The sequence below is a fragment of the Haemaphysalis longicornis genome, unplaced genomic scaffold, assembly GCF_048455015.1.
Source record: "Haemaphysalis longicornis isolate Haplotype H1 unplaced genomic scaffold, Haemaphysalis longicornis Haplotype H1 scaffold_2, whole genome shotgun sequence".
Taxonomy (NCBI): Eukaryota; Metazoa; Arthropoda; class Arachnida; order Ixodida; family Ixodidae; genus Haemaphysalis; species Haemaphysalis longicornis.
Window position 1 is genome coordinate 203,860,241 of NW_027526295.1, and position 14,876 is coordinate 203,875,116.

The window sequence follows — 14,876 nt, forward strand, 5'->3', positions numbered from 1 at the left end:
TAGATTCAAAGGCAGTCTGCGCATTGTGCCAATGATGAAAAATAAGGCACGACTTCAGTGCTCAGTTGACATGAAACTTAAACCTCTTCATCTGATTTCACCCCCTTCATGCCTTTCATCTGACCTCATTCATGCCTTTCAAGAGATACTTTAACGTCTACCAATAATTTAAAATCCCAAGTAGAGCTGAACACTTCAAGTATTTCAACAGAGATTCCAACTTAAATGACACCAGGCCACTGTCAAACTTCTCATGCTTTCCAAGAACTCCCTGCAAAAGTCCCAAGAACTCTCGAAAGGCACACAACCATATGAACATGATGACACGATGAAAAAGATGACATATGCGGCGAAGAGGATGACCACATCCTGAAGTGACAATGCAGGCGGCGAATCCGTGATGTGTTTCTTGCGGGCAATATTGATGCCGCCAGTCCCTTCTCAGAATAACCGGGCCTCGAGAAGACTTACTGCTCACCTCATGTACCTTCAAGGAAACAAGAAAATTTTGTTACATGGTTGCTTTAAATGAGTGAGTTGCTTAGTCCCTTTCATAACACAGTAATTGATTTAAAATCAGTGATTTCTTGGGTTTTTTCTGGGAGTGCTGCTAAAGGTGAAAGTGCGCTAAACAATATCACCACAGACAATCAATGAAATTGCCCTGATTCTGGAAAGTATCCAACTTTGCTGCCTCGGTATCCTGAATATAAGGTTTTTTTTATCCTTGAGAGGTTTCGTTTATTAATGAAATAATAATTACTATAATCACCTTTCGGCATTAGATTTTACACACCTTCTCTCTGCAATAAATGTTCTTTGTGCTGTATAATGTGCTCCCTAGAATGCTGTAGTGAAACTGGCTTATTATAACTTACAGCTAAACGATGTTTCTACCACAAAGAAATAAATGGCCAGTCATAGGAAATCATAAATATCGCACTGTGGACAAAATTTTTTTTGGAATTAGTTCCCTCTAAAATATTTCCCTCTCGATATGTATTACCTCCATGGTTCGTAGTGGTATGAGGCAGAAGTTGAGCTGACTAATGCTGAACTAGGCTGTTGCACAATTTTCTTATAAATCGCTACTATAGCACATTTTCTTGCAGACGTCACTTTCTGTGCTCTAAACAATTCCATTTAAAAAAATTACCCCTTATTTAACCAACTGTCAAAATCCAATGCAAGCATTACTCATGCTACGCCTGTATTTGGGAGTATTATTGGTGCTACAGGCGTATTAAAAGCGGGACATTTAAATCGTCAGTTGCCACCGTATTGTTGTAGCAGCAACCACGTTGGGCGTGTCCGTGGTGCTGGCAAATCACAACAACTCTCAAGGTGTAAAAGCTAAATATTTACAAAACTAAAATACAAAATAGTGGTTTTTTTGGCCACTGTTGGAGCATCCGTAATAGGCGGAATGTGAACACAATGGCCAATATTGGCATTCACGATAACTTCTTAACACTGAGATTTTGTTAGGACGAACAGACCCAGAAATTGAGTCTCGCAAAAACAAAATGCCAGCTTACCCAACCAAAATTAAGACCCGGGTGTTTATGCCAGGGCCGTCTCAACGTGCACTTGCAGGAAAGTTTCGCTAACGTGTTCCGAAAAGCTCCTACTGTCACCTTGAGCCACAGGCCAAGCTGTCACTGAAAATAAGTTTCAAACCATTAGTTATAAAGAAACTACCTAAAGACGCGCCATGAAAGACCCAAAAATGGCAGCGCGTACTTACTTGTAGAATGCAATGATTTCATCCCGTGCAAGAGCTTTGATGTGTTGCCTTCTGATGATACACTTCCAAGAAGGGGTCCAAATACAATCAAAATGGCCATATGCATTCCTTGTACCACTGTTTTAGGTCTATCTTCGCCCTAGTGCCTAGAAAATAAACAGTACAAAAATATCATAGAATAAATTTATGCCTTGCTTTACCCAGGGAGCACGAGAAAATATTTAACAATGTTTGATTCGTTCCACGAAAGTAGAATGTCTTTTTTACAGCGGAAGCCCTGGTAATCTTTCCTTGCTAAACAATTTGAGATATGAAAATATTTGAACATACTTTAAAGCTCACCTGTCCTTGGTCTATGCGAACTGGTGAATATCTGCACAATATGCACAACTCAAAAAGTACTCTTTTGTGGCTTATGAGCTCCACAGGGCATTAATAATCCACCACACTCTCCCAGACGACCCTTCAGCATGCCGAAGATGTCTTCAGCCAGTGAATGCCACAGCCATGACTTCGCAGGAGCATGTAAAGAAAGGAAATAATTTGTTTTCATTTTTTTTTTTTTGCAGAGGAACAAAAACATTTGTCACAACCTATCAGTGGAGGGCCAAATGTCTCCACAGTCAGCCATATACTCTTTCTGAACAGGTCATAGAGTATGAATACATAATGTAGCAATCTGCTTTTGCAGTATAATTTCTACGTTCAAAGGAGAACAGAAATTGATTAATGTTTGGTGCACATCATGATGCAACAACTTTGCACCCGAGCGTTTTGAAAATTATTCCAACTCTCGAGCTGCCACTGACATTGATAGCATAAAATGGCAGGAATGGGTTATTTTTAAACTTACTTTGAGACTTTAAAACTTCTAATAGTCCACACGTGAGTTTTATGGGTAATTATTCTGAGGTCTCAGGTTACCACTGACATTGACAGCATAGAAACGGCACCACACTTTCTGCGTGTTTCCACTTGCCTTCCCCCCACAAAAGGAACGTTTTGTTACTACGCTACTGCTCAGACAACACCTTTACCTTGCATTTCAATACACGTCAGGGAGCCAACTAACGTTGACTAGTGTAAATAGACCATCTGAATTCATCGAAGGCATTGGAAGAAACAAGGAACAACTACACACACAGCACAGTTACATGTAAGCAGTGCTGCCGCCAACGCCTTGAACGCACATCAACATTAGGCGGAATAGCGTGATTAGCACAGTAAATTTATGGCTCTCAGAAGACCAACACAACGCAATTAACGCGGAAGTTTGAAAATACCGATAAGTCTAAAGACAGACGCTCCGACAAACCTGTTGTGCAGTGTGTGCGCGTGAGACAATAGCGTGCGACTAACCCGAGAAGATTCAGTACGGCTGACAGGTACAGCAACCGTCAACATACAACTAAGCAACACCACACCATAAGGGGACATGCAGACTCGAGAAATGCGCGCACCAGCCACATTCTAAATATCACTAGCTAACGCACGCAGTCATAAATGTCAAGCCGACTCCGACCCACAAACACACAAGCTTAAGTGAATAACGGCCGCAAACGTTTCTCGCATCGAACAGGAAGCGGAGCGGCACGTTTATCGGACGCAGTGATGAGCAAGTCAAAGAACAACAACCGTTACCAGAACATAAATAAGCAGCACTGACCTTTTTTGCGCCTCCTGGCAAAACTTCACTTCGTCGAACAGTAAATACAGCCCGAGGAAATGAAGAAGTCCGCAGTTTCACGCCACAACCAAACTGGTAACCGTTCCCGCCAGTCTGACCGACAGTTCATTTAGTACATCAGGCGCATAACGCGAGCAATCGAGAAAACGGCTATAGAAGGCCACTGGTGGCGCTGCATGCGGACGAACAAAAACTAGCTTCCGTAAACGTTGAGACGTAGGGGCGCTGCTGCCGTTAAAAGTGTTCACGCAATCCCGTTTTTCCCTCATCGTCGTTGTACCCGTTGCCGTCCCACTATACCATGCATCAACGCAAGCGGCGCTGCCTTGTATTCTTTCGTTCAGGCGGGTAAAGCTGGCTCAAAAATGTGTCTAAACATGAATGCCGCCATGATGCCACGCTGTAGTTGCCAGATCAGTAGTTTAAGATATTGCTAACAATTTTTCTTAAAAATGAGGCACAAATTTAGGGCCCTAAGCTAAAATTAGGCAACTTTTATGGCAATAACTGAGTTTTTTTACGAGTTTGTATGCTTTTTATTAGTTTTCTTGAAGTATTCATGCTTGACGAACAAAAATAAATGAAATTATAAGCAAAAAGAAGACGTCGGGCTGAGGCGCCAAATTCAGTTTCGGTATATTGTGAGGAGCGTCAGTCGTGTGGGGCTAATTTACAAAGATTCACTCTAACACGCCTTAGTGTCTGCTGTGTCACTTCGTTGCTTGCGAAGACACGCTTGCGAAGACTGCCGACGATACGGAATAAAGCCGCCGCCGCCTATCTTCAAGGATACCTTCTCTACATGTCCGTAGTGGCTGCTGCCGATTTCAACTCGCCGTCAGCCGGTCATATCATGTTACGCGAAACATGTCTGGGAAGATCGGCTCCTTTTAATCGTATATGATTCGTAAAGTAAAAACAAACAAATGTACGAACCATTTTACCATGCCTAGCGTATAACTAGGCTCTTGTTTACGGGTGCTGTTATACTTTCACTGAACGGTTTTTTACTTGAGTCAGAGATAAAACAACCGCCAACTAATAATAATAATGGTAACTTTATTTGCACGATAAGGTGGTTTTCTAGAGAAGGACAAGGCGAAGCCGAAAGGTAATCCCGAATGTAGGTGCAGAAATCTCCTGTATGGGTGTGTGCGATTGGTGCATGCTCCTTCGATCGCTGAAACACGCAATCTGAAATTTTCGAGAATATATTTGATGCTTTGCATGACACATTTCTTAAATTCGGCGGATCAGCGACGTTGTTTAATTACGTATACTTGCACCTCTGCTCTCATATGGCCCATGTATATACCTGCACAGAGGAGGTGGGGGAGGAGTAAACTTCCTTCATGTGAGATGGGCACCCGTGTGGTGGGGGGTTAAGAAAAATTATTCTGTCCTTCCCTGGGTGCCTTCGCCAATGAACGGAAACGGCCGCTTCTGTTCACGCCCAATTATCAGGACCACCCCGCCTGCAGGCGGTTTTGCCTGAAATGCCTGCGGGTTCGGCAGGAAATCTGTCTGTCAACAGAGACCGCCTAGGAAGCATGTTGAGGTAACACACATATGCGCTTTCTTCGGTGGCGATGGGACCGTCATGTATTTTGTGCAAGGCGAAGTCGACGAAGGATATACGTCTCCCTTGAAAAGTAAATTAATTTGAGTGCACCTATAAATTGTTATTGCCGCTCATTAGTTCAATCATAGTGGTTAATTTTGAAACAGCTGCCAAACATAACTATAGCAGGTGAATCAGACTGCCTAGCATGAGACTATCAATCGCTAATATAGAGTATTCAGGCACTTAATGTGCATTGCATATGGCAGTCATTAAGAAAGCCGACAATAAATTGAACTCTCAATTTTATTATTTGCGACAGTTACATCTGCACGTATCGGTTGAGCCAGGGCCATCTGGAGACGTTCTTCAGCTGTATACACTACATAAAAGGAAGGAATGCGATATGCGAATGCGATACGCGATAGAACGAAGGAATTCGATATGTGTAGTACAGCCTTCTCATTTATGCCAACATCAAACCGGTGGCCACAAAGGGGCCACACCAGACCTTGTAAAATTTCCACGCTTCCATTCCAGCGTGCTCACAGCAACAAGGATGATGACGAAGTTGTATTACCGAAGCTGGGTTCCAGTAATGCTGTAGCTGATTATGAAAGTTCTGGCTAATGCTCATTCAGATTGTGGTCATCAGCATTGTTATTTTCATAAAAAAATAATGGGCCATCGCAATGCCATCAGTTCGTGTATCAGAAGCAAAAATAAACACAGAAAAAGCAAGAGGGTCATATGTACAAGGAATTCTTATCCAACAAATTTTATTTCACCACCAGTAATACCACCAGACCTCTAGGGAAGTTTGTGATGGTAAGAGCAAGGCTAAGATGACCTAATGTGCAACTTCAATGAAAGGAAGAAACTGTAGAAGAAAGCTAGGGAGGTTAACCAAGGAAAGAAGAAGAAGAACAGTCATGCTGGCTGTGCTACATGTGGAAATGGGAACAGTAAGCTTGAAAGGAAAGGAAAGGACTGGCATAAAATAAAGGATAAAAAATTCGGGAGAAAAAAAAAACATGGTGAGGAAATGTCCAGTACAAAGACAGCACCATGGGCGAAAAAAAGGTAGGCATAAAAGATGGTAGGCAAATCTTTAAAAGGTAGGCATAAAAGGTAGGCAAACGAAGGATGCTGCATGCTGGTAACACCCTTACAACACCTGTGACTGTTTTTCTCTCTTAATCACTGCAATCTGCTTCTTCAAGGCAAGAACTGATTTGGCTACTTCAGCTCCATCTTGTCTAAAACCACTGAAATATGTCTGATTTTCTGTGTACATAATGTAAATAGGGTACATAATTTCTAATTTTTTAAAATTTCTCCTGAAGTGTCTGCTCCTTCGTGGAAGCTTTCGTGACTAACTGCCTCGTAGAGTTGCCTCTGCTTGTATTTGTTTATTTCGTTCGTCTCCTCTTCTCCAGTGCTTAGGTTTTTATTATGAAATTGTTTTTTCTTTAAAAAGGTTTTTTGGCTTTTAACCCTGTCTGTTTATTGGCTTTAAACCTGCCATAGCTTTGCTGGAAATAGTTCCTCACACAATTTTCCTCATTCTTTATTCTGGGAGAGGGGGCATGAAATTTAAAAGGTAAAGAGCCCTGCAGCGACTAATGAACACTTGCACTACTTTCTTTGTAGTTGGAAGTACTGCAAGCTATAGTTCCACAAACCCAGAATGGAAATGTGCGTTCTACATGATATCTTCTAGTCTCTAGTTTGCTTTTGTGGAGATTTTGTTTAAGCTGCTATTAAATAGAATTATTGCGACCTAATGTAACCTGACAACATTAATCATGTAGCTTGTGTGACGTCCCCAAGCATACAATCAATGACAAATCCTCTAAGCATACCTAGAAAAACAGAAAATCTCTTGAGAGAGTTTCAGTAATATTAGGCTTGGGTATTTCACGGTTATTGAATCTAAGCTAATGCAAGGGCCACTACCTAAAAGCATTTCAACTGGAGAAAAAAGTTGACACACGTGCTGCAGGGGCCTCGTAGACAGGCACAGGAACAGGCACAGAAAGCATGTTTGGTTAGCATAAAGTGCAGTCACAAATACGATTTCCATTTATATGCATTTCTTGGAAGCGTTGTCCAGTTCGAACTTCCATTCCCTAGAAAAGCAAGTAGTTGTAAAGAGCACCTCAATAGATTGCGGAAACAATCAGCTGACGCATACAGGGGGGGGGGGGGGGGGAGGCGTGTGAAACATGTTAAAATAGCGCTGTACAGACGGGACAACAAAGAAAATACTACACAGGACTAGCGCTGCATATCAACTGAACTCTTTTAGCACACACAAAATGATATATACAGAAACAGCGCATGTGCGGATGCAGGGGAAGCCACCAGGAAAAAGATCAGGGGAAAAAAAGCAATCAGGGGAAGTGATTTCTTTTTAACACAGTCCGCAAGCGGGAATAGTTGGGGAAATAGGATAGGAGAAAGAAAAGTAAAGATTAGAAAGGTGAGGAAAGAGTAGAGAAGAGTAGTTCCACTGTGGTCGATTCCGTCGCACACAACACACCACAAACACTGTTGGCTGGCGTAATGCTGCGTTCGGGAGACGAGAAATGTCGAAGGGAACAGTGAAGCGCGGGGGCGAGCATGGTGCGACGAAGAGCGAAGTCTGCGGCGGTCCCGACCGCTTTGGAGACGGGTACTGGGAAGGGGGGGCGGGAGCTGGCACTCGACCGCCCACACCAGCAGAGCGAAAGCCAGGCGACGTCCAACGGCCCGCGCTTGCAACGGGCCGCCGAAATGAAGCCCCTCCGAAGCACAGGAGCACGAAAAAACACGTCCGCTCAACTCCGAAGCGACGACCGAACTCCCCTGACGCACCCGCAAAAGCTACCTCTCCGAGCGTACGAAGTACCCGCTAATCTAGGCGCTACCCTTCTCAGTTGCGGAGAATGCAAAACTGCATCTAACGCGGCAGCATGGCACAAAAGTTCGCTACCTACCACAGGAAAAACTTCACACAACGTTTCTGCACAGCTAAGTTTTCACGGCGCACTCACAGCGACGGTGGCTGCCATGATGGAATGCGTTGGTTACTAGGTGAATACTGACTACTGCCGCCAACTCTAGTAGGCAAAAAGGCAGCGGGCAACGCTGTGAGGGTGGCATCATGTCAGCGCCCGGGTGTAGCACGGTTTCAATGCACGGGCTGGCCGGGCAGCTTTTGCTCTAGAGTCAGTAGTATTAACTCTATGCTTTCGTTCTCTCCTCCATGCTGTCAACGCATGCGCACGGCATGCCGCACTGAAGTGGTGGTCGTTTCGTAATCGTTTCGGCGAACTTTTTCTTCCTCCGTGCCTTTGGCGATGCACGCCGTGGCCAGTGACCAGTCCGCGGAAGAGATCACAAGCTCGGCACCCTTGATCGCTTATATTTGCTTCGGAAAATGGGAGTAGGCCTCTAAGCGGACGTCTACGCTGCTCTGAGGCTGGAACAAAGAGCTCAGATATTAGCCAATTTAACACGTTAGTCGGGCTAATGTTTCTCTCTGCGGTCCGTGAGCGCGTGCGGTATGTGTGCATAAACTTTGATGACAGCTTTATTTCTTTCTTTGCAGTGAAAACAAAACGACGCTTCTTTATTGACTGCGTTCTCTTGACAAGTCTTTCCAATACCAATAATATATACTGCGGCGCTCTTTGATACCCACGTTATAGAAAACTACTTCCGCACAGTGAATCCAGTGTGATTACTCGCTAATTAGCGAGTAATAATACATCTGCCCGTTTTCCAGCAGTTTTTCTTCATGAACACCAATAGTGCAGGAAAAGAGCAACGGGGGGACCAGCAGGAGAAGGCAGGTCATTCGGTGAACTTGAATTACTACGGCAAGTAACAACATTAGGGTAACACTGCGAATTTTCGCGATACTCCAATGCATAATTTCAAATAAGAATGCCATTTCAGTATAAATATATAGAATGTTAGGCAGATGCCGCGGGGTAGATTTAGTTCTCCGGGTTTTGTGTCATTCTCCTCCTGCAAAGAGTCTTTCGTTTTTGCTTGTGAAAATTACTATCCGGGACGAGACAAAATACAAAAACGAATTTCTAAGCACATAACTGCATGCGTAGCATTATGTGTGTGGTGTAAAATGTGACGCAGTCGGTTACCATTATGTATGTACCCCATCACAACATAAGTAACGTGGACTAAGTACCATTGAGCGCGTACTACAGCACAGCGAGATGATGACTGAGTGTTGAACAAAAACTGCCGTTTCTGCGAAGCTTTGTAAAGCAAATGCATAAAATGTAATGGCCTTAACAAGTATTTCTAATGAAGATGTTCACAAAAGCACCACGAATTCTTCAGCGCTATAGCAGCTATGGCTTTGCCCGAACGGCATATGGGGAAAGGGAAGATGTTTAGTCCTTCTCAAATTGAAGTCACTGGTGATTTTGTACTTGACGCCTCAAATTAGAAAAAGACGATGTTCACGAAAGCGGTTTGGGTGCCGCAGAACACCTGGAAATGGGTTCCTGCAATTTCTTCTTTTGCCTGAGATATCCTCCTCTCGACATTTAATGCTTTGTACGGCGTTGACAAAAAAGTGGGATTTCGTTTTCTGTCAAAGGACTTCACTAAAACTACAGCTTAGCCGTATTATGAAAGTTAGCTGCTGCAAGACAGTATCATAGAAGTCGGCGAAGTTCATTAAATTTTATGTGCGGTGTGAGCGTGTATATTAAACGCGCCTGTGCATCTTAGGTCAAGAAGCACCTAATATATATGCGGTTCATTGTTCCAGTTGATGCATGAAAGAGTGCATACTTCACTGACGTGCACGAGTTATGTGGAACAAGACACGAGCAAAAAATATACAAACGCACTCTCCCCAACCGTTTACTGGGACATAAGTGGAACAGTAACCGGAACCGCCGACATCGCATGACCCCATTTCTTCGGTTCCATATAAAAACCACGAACATAAAGAAAACAAGCTGACGGTTCCAGATAAGATCCACCTATATGCTTCGTTCCAGTTATTCTTTCGTTTGGATCCACATAAAATATATGGATCACCCTTTTTAACTGGAACATATATGGAACCAGATTAAGAGTGCATAAACGCGCGAAGTAATTTCTTAACCTTTTCCGTATTTTAGCCAGTGGCCACCTTTACGAAGTTCCGGCGCCGTGTTTGCAGTGCTCACAGTTTCCTCCCTGATATCCACTTTCGGGTCGGTTCAGTGTTTCTAGACACGATAACGAGTGCTGCGCCCAACATGGGCGTGCTCGCGTATGTACGAGTTCAAGTTTGCGTACGTGTTCACTTCCTTTCGGAGTATCTTTTGACACCTTTTGGACGCCATATCGCTCTGCGGGGAACTAGAGCGTAACTCTTGTGGTGGAATTTGCTCCCTTCTGATACTCATTGACGACGCTGTTGGCACCTCGCACAGCGCTCTTCGTTGCACGAGGTGAGAGAGTTGTTTATTGGCGCTTCGCTTCGCACTGCTGCTGTCGTGCGAAATGAAACTCCACTCCGGAAATTCCTGCGCTCGTTTACCGTAATCAAAATAAATAGCCCCTCTCTTGCCACGTTTCATTTGTGCCAGAGAAATTCCGGATATTGAGACACCTTTTTGCTTCCGCCAACGATTCGCTCTTTTTCGGTTTTAGGTTCAATCATCAAAAATCACCGCAACTAAGCGCGGGAGTGTCGCGGATTTTTAAGGCCAAATAGAATATAGACATTGAAAAGGATGTGGGCATTGAAAAGAATGTGGAACGCCGCATAAAAATGTGTTATTCCACCCGATTCTGCTTCTATCTGTCGCAAGATGTTCTTCTAATCAGCGCAAGCATTCTCCCAGTTTGTCTCTGTCGGACACTGTAAGCTGGAGTTTGAGAGATTCGACGAAAGCTGCGCACTACGGTCAGAACCACGCTGTCATTTGAACCAAATAAGCTCTGTTGCCTCTTTTCATTTTCCTTGGCTGAGCCATCCGAGAAGGAGATTGTACGTTTTGCACCGAAATCCAGCATTCCGTGGGTGGTCTTTCATTTAGGAAGCTCATTTTTGTCTTCCTTGATATCATCCTGACTAAAAACGAAAGCAGTCACAATGTAAAGCAGATCAAAACCGGGCATTGGATAGAATGGTTCATCTTACGGGCGTTATCTCTAGTCCGACGTAATGGGGGACGTAATGAGGCGTGACGGCTATAATTCTTGAGCACAGAAATAGGGGAAAGAACGCAGAAATAGAGGAAATACTGGTCCCAAAAAAATCGTAAGAAACAACCCCCTCAGAGGAGTAGAATGACCCAGCAAGCAATAGATTTCCCTCTACGCTTGTTAGAGAGGCTAAGGAACGAAAGCGGGAGAGCCGGGGAGGTAGGTCCGCCAGAGTGGACAGGAAACGTGGAGGAAGAGGAGGAGGAGGAGGAGGTGAAAGAACGATTCGCATTCAATCTTCCAAGTGGCTGGTGGGAGCGGCCCTTCTGGCAGCGTCAGACCCTTGGCTCAAGCAAGAGATAAAGGCCTCAAAGCAAGATCATCCGTTCCCGCTTCCGAACCAACGTGTAGTTGACGACGGAGGGACGCTAAAGCGCGTCCCTGCCCCATGACTCGGCTTGGCGAGTCTCCAGTTCATTACGGATGCGTCTCATGTCCGCTGTAGGGCCATTGTACCGCGGTGTTTTCCTCGAAGAAAGAAACTCCTCTCTGAAAGTTGCTCTTCCGCGTTTGCCGGCCAAATAGCCCGCAATTGAGTCCCCTCCGTTAGTCAATTCCTCCCCCATTTCTCCCTTTTTATTTCGCGTACTTTAAAGTATCCGTTGTGTTTAGAGTATCGGTTGTGTTTATTTACCTCACATCATGTTTTCCGTCTACGTTTAATCTTAAATCCTTTGTTTGGTAAGCGTTGGTTTCCGTGAGCTAAAATTGTTTCCTTGCCGTTTTTGACCTAAACCGCACACATGATGCGGCTGATGGGATGGGGACTGTGTTGCGCGAGTTAATTACCGGCCATTATAGTCTGGCTCGCGTTGACGGAATACAGGTGATTTTGGGAAAAGCATTCTCCTCATGGGGCCGCTGGGAAAAGGAATGTCTCAATTAAACAACTGGCGAACCTTTTACCCATAGGGTGCCGACATGTCCTGCCAGTGGTTAGTAAGTGCTGAGCGGCAACTCCCACTGTTCTCCCGTTCCCGCAAAAGGTTGCTGCAGGGATGATAGTGAAGGAATAAAGTGTATTTGGACCGAACACTTCCTCATATGCGAAGACTTGTTGGTGGAAGGACTTATTAATCCACAAGTCTATGCGTGCGCCGCTGCCCGGCGGGCCATTTTGACCAGCTGACGGTGATGGACGTGCCAGAGCCTCCTAGCATGCATTTCCCTTGGTTATGGCTGTGAGTAATAGGATGGGGGTGAGAGAGGAAACTTCATGAGCCAGTCCACTCTGTGACGGTGGATGATCAGAGAAGTTGGCTTATAAGCTGCCTGTCCGCTACGATGACAGAACAAAAGCCAAATTCAAAATGGAGAACGGCAATCCGTCTTGGCGACAATATTACCACCCCCAGGAGCCGGAGGAAACTAGACAAGCAAGTGCGTGGAACATCGAGATAGCGTAGACTTGGTGCGACAGTACACATTGCCGAATTGGGTACCACAGCGGCCCACCTTAAGGATACCTTTATTATCTACTTGAGAGTATACTGATTGATCTTGAAAATTCTGCCTGTTGATAAATCATCTACAAAAAATACATAGCCAAGTTATTAGGCGTGAAACATTTTCCATGGTATAAAATGATTGTGCATCGATTTCGGTACCTGAGACCTGCAGTATATATAATATATCTACTTTGTACGGAAGACCGTAACCAGCGACATGTACATAACGGTGCCTCTGGGAGGAGGGAGACATAGCCAGCCGCCGTGATTCCCTGTAGTGGATAAATGCCGCCACCGTGAACCCATCATTATCACCAGCGTCCTCTTATGCTCTAATTTTTGCAATGTATACGATGGAAACAAGGCCAGTGACAACAACAAATAGTAACGACCTCGCACTCGTATTTTCTGGAAAGAAACAACCTTTCTTCAGAAGGAACATTCTGCAACACTTTTAAGACTTTAGGACCTACTTCGTTCCTTTAACTGTACGAGGCGTTGGGCGGCAAAAACCAGCAAATGTACTGAGGTGGCGCACGTGTAGCCCCATGTTTAAATAGTATTCCCGGCTGGCAAGGAGTTTGGTCTGGTTGCTTGAAGACGCCCCAGTTATTGGTACCAGCGGGAGTTCCTCGCGGAGACGAGAACTCGGAAAATAAATTCTGAGAAGGAGCGCTGTCCTGGTGGCCGGTGAAGGGCGCAGGCGCACATTTTCCATGCCTGCGTTCTCGTGCTTGTTCGGAGTCTAACTTATTTTCAAGCTTGTTTGGCATAGATGCAGCGCAACCCGTATTTTAACGCAGTAAAGTGGAGCATAAAATCCGTGTCACCGCACTGCTTCTACTGCCGGTGCGCAAGCCAAAGTCAGCGCCAGACGTACGATTCAGTGGCAACAGGGCTTGCTTTTGGGGTATTTCGGATCGGTAGGAAAGTATTCCCAAGATTGGAAGATGTCGAAACAACCTGTCGTCTTCGCCCTTGCGAATTTCGCACGTCACATGGCAAGGCGAGGCAGCGCTTCCGTGAGACGTATCCAGAGGATTGAAACTCGAAGTGTTAGGGCCCGCTTCTCAGGCATCCTTCGTTCTTGTTTGCGTGTGTTTCTAAAGCCTGCTGTTTGGAGCGTCTTCCAGGAGCCCCTGTCGGCATCGACCGTATACCAGCGCGGCATTAAGCGGAGTGTTCCTTATTATTCCCAAAACGTGGTGAAAGCCTCATTCCAACGAGAAATTCGCACATGCGCATGTATATCATCGAGTTACCCCTCAATATTCTTCCCCGCATGATTCCGCCATTACCCAGTAGCTGCAGCCAAACCAAATCAAAATAATTGGCGCAGCTTGCACTAGTGGTGCAAGGCTGGCACAGCAGAGCAGAGCTGGCAGCCTCTCACCCTTCGTCAGAGACCCGGCTGTTGCACTTCACATGGAATTCTGAACTTGCCGCTGAAGGGTCCCTGTGACTGGCATGGTCGGATAGTTTTCTCCGCAGGGTTTCAAATCTTCCACAAAGTTGAGTGCGTGAGCACGCGCTAGAACTGGCGGCAACCGGCGTCACGAACTCGGCATGAACTGGCGGAGAGAACAGCACGGGAGAGATCACGCCACAAACACTCGGCAGGGTGAATCCAAGGTGGATTTGGACGATCCCGGGCACTCGTCACGAGGCGCACACTCACGTGCGCTCGGCATTTCTTATTTTCTTTTTGCGAGCCTCTCACGTGGCGCAAGTCCACGCGCAAGCCTCGACGATACCGGGCGCTCCTCACTGAAAGCACGCTCACGTTCGCTAAGTATTTGTTGGCATTCTTTCTGTTCGTGGACGGCCCAACCAAAAGCTTAAACAACTCTGCGGTTAAAAGTGAACGAGTTAGTCCGCATTGCAATTTTTCTTGTAATCTGCAAGCAAGAGGATTAATATGTGCACCCGAAAAGTCCGCGTCACTGACACTCTAACCACCGCTAGCCATCGGGCCGGAAGAATCGTGGAAATTCCACTGACACGCGGAATACCAACCAGTGTTGTCCCCCGTCAATGCATCCTAGGTCTTACAATAGCCAGGAATGGATCAGTACACCCCACCATTGTCTTTTTGCTAAATACCTTATCCAAACTCATAACTGTTATCAACAGAGCTTCCCACCGGCGATATTGATGAAGAGCCGGGCACTACGTATGCTAGAAGCCCTGCTGGTGAGCCACCTTACACAC

General features: G+C 45.3%; 1 long non-coding RNA gene across 1 annotated transcript; it reads right to left on the bottom strand.

Moving 5' to 3' along the window:
- Positions 1 to 311: 311 nt before the first annotated feature.
- Positions 312 to 2,532, bottom strand: LOC144167606 (uncharacterized). The gene is made up of 4 exons (XR_013322054.1): positions 2,090 to 2,532; positions 1,748 to 1,893; positions 1,539 to 1,661; positions 312 to 487 (listed from the first exon to the last, which is right to left on the bottom strand). It is a non-coding gene; the product is annotated as an uncharacterized LOC144167606 (long non-coding RNA).
- Between the last annotated feature and the right edge of the window lie 12,344 nt (positions 2,533 to 14,876).